The sequence below is a fragment of the Gadus chalcogrammus genome, chromosome 9, assembly GCF_026213295.1.
Source record: "Gadus chalcogrammus isolate NIFS_2021 chromosome 9, NIFS_Gcha_1.0, whole genome shotgun sequence".
Lineage (NCBI taxonomy): Eukaryota > Metazoa > Chordata > Actinopteri > Gadiformes > Gadidae > Gadus > Gadus chalcogrammus.
The window spans coordinates 7,852,163-7,858,162 of NC_079420.1; the positions used below are offsets into that span (position 1 = coordinate 7,852,163).

Sequence of the window (6,000 nt, forward strand, 5' to 3'; positions counted from 1 at the left end):
AAGAGATAAACCACCGCTGAGCTGCTTCAGTCCTCCTAGCAGCAGTAGGTCCATTAAGGGAGGGAAAACCAACGGGGCGGATCTGGCAAATGCCGTCCTGACTTGAACAAGTCACGGAACGATGATGTGGTTCGCAGTCACAAACTATGTGACATACATTATGTGAGGACATGCACATTGCATTACCCACATAATAGTTAACCGTTAGCAAACACATACTCGTTGATCGTTTATGTGTTGGGTTTTATGTGTTTGTCAACACATTATAATCGAGTCAAGTCAGGGGTTTGGAGGCAAAAATGAATGATTCATAAAAAAATGTAATTGGATACTATTCACACTGGACTAAATGCCTTATTTGTCACGGTTCTCTGTCTGAGGTTCTTTCACCATCTCTGGTGTTCAAAAGAACACACCTTTTTCATGTTTTTGCATGTGGCAGTGCAGACTTTCAGATGCGTCACAATGACTGGTGTAAAAACTATGTTCATGCTTAACTCTAGCTACCCAATAAAAAGAAGATATGCGTCGGTAGAAAAATCGATCAAAATTGTCACTCTCTAGTTGTTTAACCATTTAGATACTTACCACTGAGAGCAGGGCAGCAGCCCTAGAATATAATACACTGCAGTGTTTTAAAACTCTTTTGTCAGGACTCGGGCCTACTAAGCCCTACTGTGCTATGAGTGGAAGCCTCTGCTTCGAGCTTCGCTGGTGCTCGCCCAGGCAGAAACACTACGCTGTTGTACTGTGTACCAGTCATGACAACGTTTGACCTGGCATTCAAATGCCCGGGCATAGTAACACAGCACTGAAAGGGTACTTTGTCCAAAACGAGGAAGGAGAAATGTGACACCGCATCTCCAAGAACATAATAATAAAATGATGGCTCACACGACCATGCAGAACGCGAGACTAAATTGGAAGCCAAATAAAAGTGTGACTTACAGGGTCGAAAGGCTCGCAGGCAAAGAGGGATCAGGGGTTTGCGCCTAGCTCCTAACCCCTGCTGCTGGTTACTCTTTGGGTTGACGTTAATGAAACCTGTCAAGAAGATGGAGGTCAAATCGAATTAGAAAACATATTCCAAAAACCTGGTCAAATACTACAGTACCCCAGCAGAAATCCACTATTTTTGTTGCGAAAGGGGATGGACAAGATGGCCTTAGTCTAATGTCTTCCCTGCCACATTGGTTGCCAAGCTACACACCATGACCGCACACGCCAGGTGGAATATAGGAAATCAACGTATTCTCGGAAGATGGGGAAGGAGCCGAAACACAACACCTGCCACCGCCTGAGGGGATACTTTGGATCCAGACATTTCTTTCCCCTTCACTACGCATCGACAATCCAATCGCTCATCTCTAGCAGAATTGCGGCCCCATCCTCTCGACGCCCTAGCCAGCGAGTAAAGATTGGTGGCCCTGGGAGAGCAATGAAACACCAATATCTACAAAGACAGCCGATCAACACATCACATAGTCCGTGACTCCCATTGTGGTGGAGGCCGAGGCACATCTGCCTCAGCCTCCCCTCATCCCACCGCTGGGACACACTAGCACGCCCGCCATGCCAAGGCAATGAGTCGAAAGAGGAACGGGGGATGGAGCCTTCCTCTGTGATAGGACCGCTGCTGGCCATAGCCCCCAGAGAGAAGATGAGAGATAAACCAAAAAAACTATATATAGGCAAGTAAAGCATTCCTTGGCTGAAGAAAACGTGTCTGTTGCCATATTTCTGTTTGGCTCCAAAGTACACAATTGGCTTTGTTGTTTTCAAGAAAATTGGAGAAAAAAAAACTAAGAGTTCAAAGACGTGCCGTTGACACGATGAGGACACGTGACTAGTTGCCGGTCCTCTTCGTCTTATCGGGAAAACAAGATGCAGAATAGAAAGGAGCCAGCCTTCTAGGAACCTGGATGTTCAGTGAAGTGCTGTGGCCTACCGTGTCTCAGCTCGGACCCAAAAACGTCTCAGCTCAAGCGATAAGTTTACATTGCAAGGACCCAATCGTCTGTCACATTGTAAATAGCTCCAGACAGGCCAGACTTCAAGGTCTTCGTGCAGTCGGAGACGGCTAGTGAGAAGGAATGCTACTTATTCGCCTCGCGATTAAAAGTTAAAAAGGGAGTCACCATCTGTTTGGGCTCGCCCACCTGCTGAATACAGGGACCCCCCAGAGCTTTGTGGGAGATGGCCGACAGCTATGCTCTCTCCTACACATTTTTTTAAATAACTTCTTCAACCCTGACTGAAAGGTACTGTAGGTTAGATTCATAGTATCGACTGAGAGAGCGCTGAATAGAGCAGAAGAGAGATTGATTTTGAGGCTTAACACAAAAAATAGTTTCCGCCATCACTACCTCTACGTTACTCTGCCATTTAGAAATGTTGCACAGCTGTGATTGAATTCTGAATTGGCTTATACAGAGGAAGGCAAGGTCAATTTGAAAACAAATATTCTCACGGAACATTTCATTCACTAACATCCTACGGCTGGCCTAGGCTGGCTAAAAAAATGGCACCCTAATTATTGTTCTTAAATCATATCTACAGATAACTGGTTATAATTGGTTCTTCAATGCATATTCAACAGGATACATTTGGAGGTGCTTGAGGGACTAGTCAAAATAATGTTGAATTGAGAAGCCAATAGTTCTTACAAATCAATTCTACGTCTACCTCAGCATTGAGAATGAGCTGACCAGAACTATAGCTACTTTAATGGCTGTTATTTGTTTTATTCCATTAGTGATGGTTCCATTGGCTGACGTTAAAACAACATAAAAAAGGACAGTAAACTCAATTGGAAGTATCTTTAAAACAGACGTCTACCAAACAGCTACCCATCCATTCTATATTATTGACACAAATCTCCAATTTAGTCACCATGGGCACCCAAGACATAAAAAGCTTTAATTGGCTTTCCATTAGTTGGTCCAATAAGTATAACTTTGGCAACTGCATTTACGGATTGCAGAGGATGGATCCAAAAGATGACAACTCAAATAAAATCTCGATAATTGAAGAAAGAAGCTTAGAAGGCAACTTTGTATCTTTGGTGTTATGATCATCTTGTTTGTCATTTGACCATCCATATATCTGAATACAACATTTACAGGAACATATTATCAGCAATGTTGAGCAAATAAAAACAATTATAAGCTATAAACATGTTTTTTTGTTTCGTTTTTTGAAAACAAAAACCTGTTTGTAACTGTTCATCAAATGTTGTTAGCCTATATGGTTATAAAAGAGTAGGCATATATGGAGCGGTGCCGGGTGCTTCTATCTGGGGGAAAAAAACACCCACGTCTGACAACAAGCAGATACCCACACACCATCTTATAGTACTACATCAAGCATCTCACCACTTTCATCTCTGTAAGGTTTAGATCGTACTCTCGCTTTCTTCTCTTTCAAGTGATGCGTTTTTTTGACATTCTTACAATCTGCTCTTCACTTGAAAGTCTGTGTGAAAAGCAGGCGTTTCTTATGGTCATTCAAGCTCCTCTGAAACAGTTGCTGTAAACGAAGTCCTCTTGCAGCTCTGACAGCTCCCGCGTTTTACACCCTCCGAAATGTCAGTAATCGCCACAGGACATACACACGCACACGCACAAGCATACATGCGTTGTTTATTAAAAATGAAACTTAAGGAAGATGCCTCTTTTGAAATAGAATGTAAGCTTTTCGCTGTTATATGCTTCAGCCAAAGACCGATTTTATTTTTCTTCACTCCCACATTCAGTTGCGAAACATGAGAACTTGGAAGAACGTTACAGATGTTAAAACCCCTTCCTAATAGCCTAGGTTTAGGAGAATAAACATGTTTTCTGGATTACGCTGTAACTTTGTATCGTAATTGGGTTGCCTGAGTGATTGGTGGGGGCCTAAACGTGCGTCAATTGTTAAATTGGTCGTTTAAATTCAATTCAGTGTTGGTTTAATTTCGCAAAGCCAAGCACATGTCTCAAACAAAAGTAGGACCTAATAGAAATACTTTGTCGATAGATATTTCAATATAGCAAAGATTAACCTCCTCCAACGTATTTTGTAACACGTTTGTCATAAATACTAACTTCCTGAGACCTTTAATATATAAAAAAAAACAATTCAACAAGTCATGCGTCTAGTCCGCACCAAAATCCAGGTCTGGTGGAAGCTATCACGAACGAGTGTCAAAAGCGAATACAATAAAAAAAACTGAAACAACTTACGAAGCAGGAGCTAGAGTTGCAGTTTTAGTCCAGGGAAGTGAGCGCGTAGAAGCGTGTTTCAAGCGCGCACATTTGATAGGTTTAACATCGCTCCGCTGAGTGCTTCAAACCTCGGTCAGCAAACAATCCGATGGAGCTCCGCCGCTGGGCTACCGTAAAGACATGCGCGCTCCTAAACGCGCACATCCATTTGGACATTTACCGTAACTTGTAGGTACTAGGTACTATAGCCGCTTTACATTTATTCCGAGGAACTATATTGTTAATAGTTTTTATGCAAAGCCATTAACCAACTGTAAACCCTTTCGCAAATGCATGGTAATACATTAAGGTGTCAAAGATTAAGCCGTCAACGTGTGGCATGCCATCGATGAAAACATTTCCTTCAGATAGTCCACATTTCATATGAGGCTTAGCAACAGACAACACATATGAACTGTGTGCCAAGCTTTAGGAATAAGCATAGAGGCATGGCAGGTATGACATTATTTTCACGCACACTCACGCCTGTCAAATTTGCTACTTATTCATTCCATGCCCCAGGAATCCAATCTGACATCATACATTTAAGCCTTCACCGATTTTCCAAAACCCTGTGTGTGTGTGTGTGTGTGTGTGTGTGTGTGTGTGTGTGTGTGTGTGTGTGTGTGTGTGTGTGTGTGTGTGTGTGTGTGTGTGACTCTCCTTCTCTATGCTCCATGTGCATTCCCCTCCAATCGCGTGTACAACCAATCAGTAGTCAAACAAACAAACAAACAGTGTGGATGAGCTCACTCGCTTTAAATGAAAGTCTAAATGATGCCTGGCTCTTATCAGCTCCCCTCCTATAGCCGATAAAGCTCTTTAACAGCATACATCTTGTTGTGACACAGACTGCTAACAGAGCTTAGTATTTATTTTTCATGTATTTATTCTTCGTTTGCTTCAAATATGTTGTTATTGGTTTCAATATCACATACTGCAAAATGTAATGGCCCATTCTCTTTAAGACAACAAAGATATTACTCTGCTTTACTCTTCTCTTGTGCAGACGTTTAGTTTAACCGGATTCAAAACGAAGAGCACCCCCACCAAAGTGCCTCCACAAGCAGCTGGAGCTTAGACTGAAGGAACTATATGTTGTTGTTTGTAGTGGATGGAAGGTTTTAACATAGCCTTAACTTAGCCTATTTTTTTTACCAACTGTAAAATCTTTCCCAAATGCATCGTAATACATATTAAGCTTTCTAAGGTAAGCCACCAACGTGTGACATGCCAAAGAAATATTCATTTCAGATAGCCTACAATTCCCTTCATCTCCCATCAAGCTTAGCAGCAGACAACATAAATGAACTGTGCGCCAAGCTCTAGGAATGAGCAGGGAGTATGACGGCATTATTTTCACACACACTCATGCCTGTCAAAACACATTCAATCCAGACCAATCTAACATCATAGATGTTAACATCGAGATGTAGGCCATTAAAGAGCTTTCATATCATTCTGTGTCATAACAAAATGGAGGCTATTAAAGAGCTCTCTTATCAGTCTGTGTCATAACAATATCTGGGCTATTAAAGAGCTTAAATAGCTATAGGATGGGAGCTGATAAGAGACAGGAATAATTGAGTGTGCACAACCACTGCCCTGTGTGGTGGGGGGTGGCGGGGGGTCAGCTGTAGGCGGCCGCGGTGGTCATCATCATAACTGGAAGGAAAGCACAACACCGTCTATGATGATGAAATGGTCTTCCTTTGAAACCGTGGCAGTTAGCACCCACCGCAGCCACTAATGGCGA

The 6,000-nt window shown here is 42.4% G+C and overlaps 1 protein-coding gene across 2 annotated transcripts in view; it reads right to left on the reverse strand.

The window, feature by feature from the left end:
- LOC130388571 (tumor protein p53-inducible protein 11-like) overlaps nucleotides 1–4,434 on the reverse strand; it is a 28,596-nt gene extending 24,162 nt beyond the window's left edge. Inside the window, exons 1-2 of one of the 2 annotated variants that reach the window (XM_056597929.1) lie at nucleotides 4,224–4,384; nucleotides 949–1,044 (exon numbers count right to left, since the gene is read on the reverse strand). The gene's annotated coding sequence lies outside the window, so the exon portion shown is untranslated. Of the gene's footprint in view, nucleotides 1–948; nucleotides 1,045–4,223 lie in introns of both variants that reach the window. The other variant, XM_056597930.1, reaches the window with a different exon arrangement.
- Nucleotides 4,435–6,000: the final 1,566 nt, after the last annotated feature.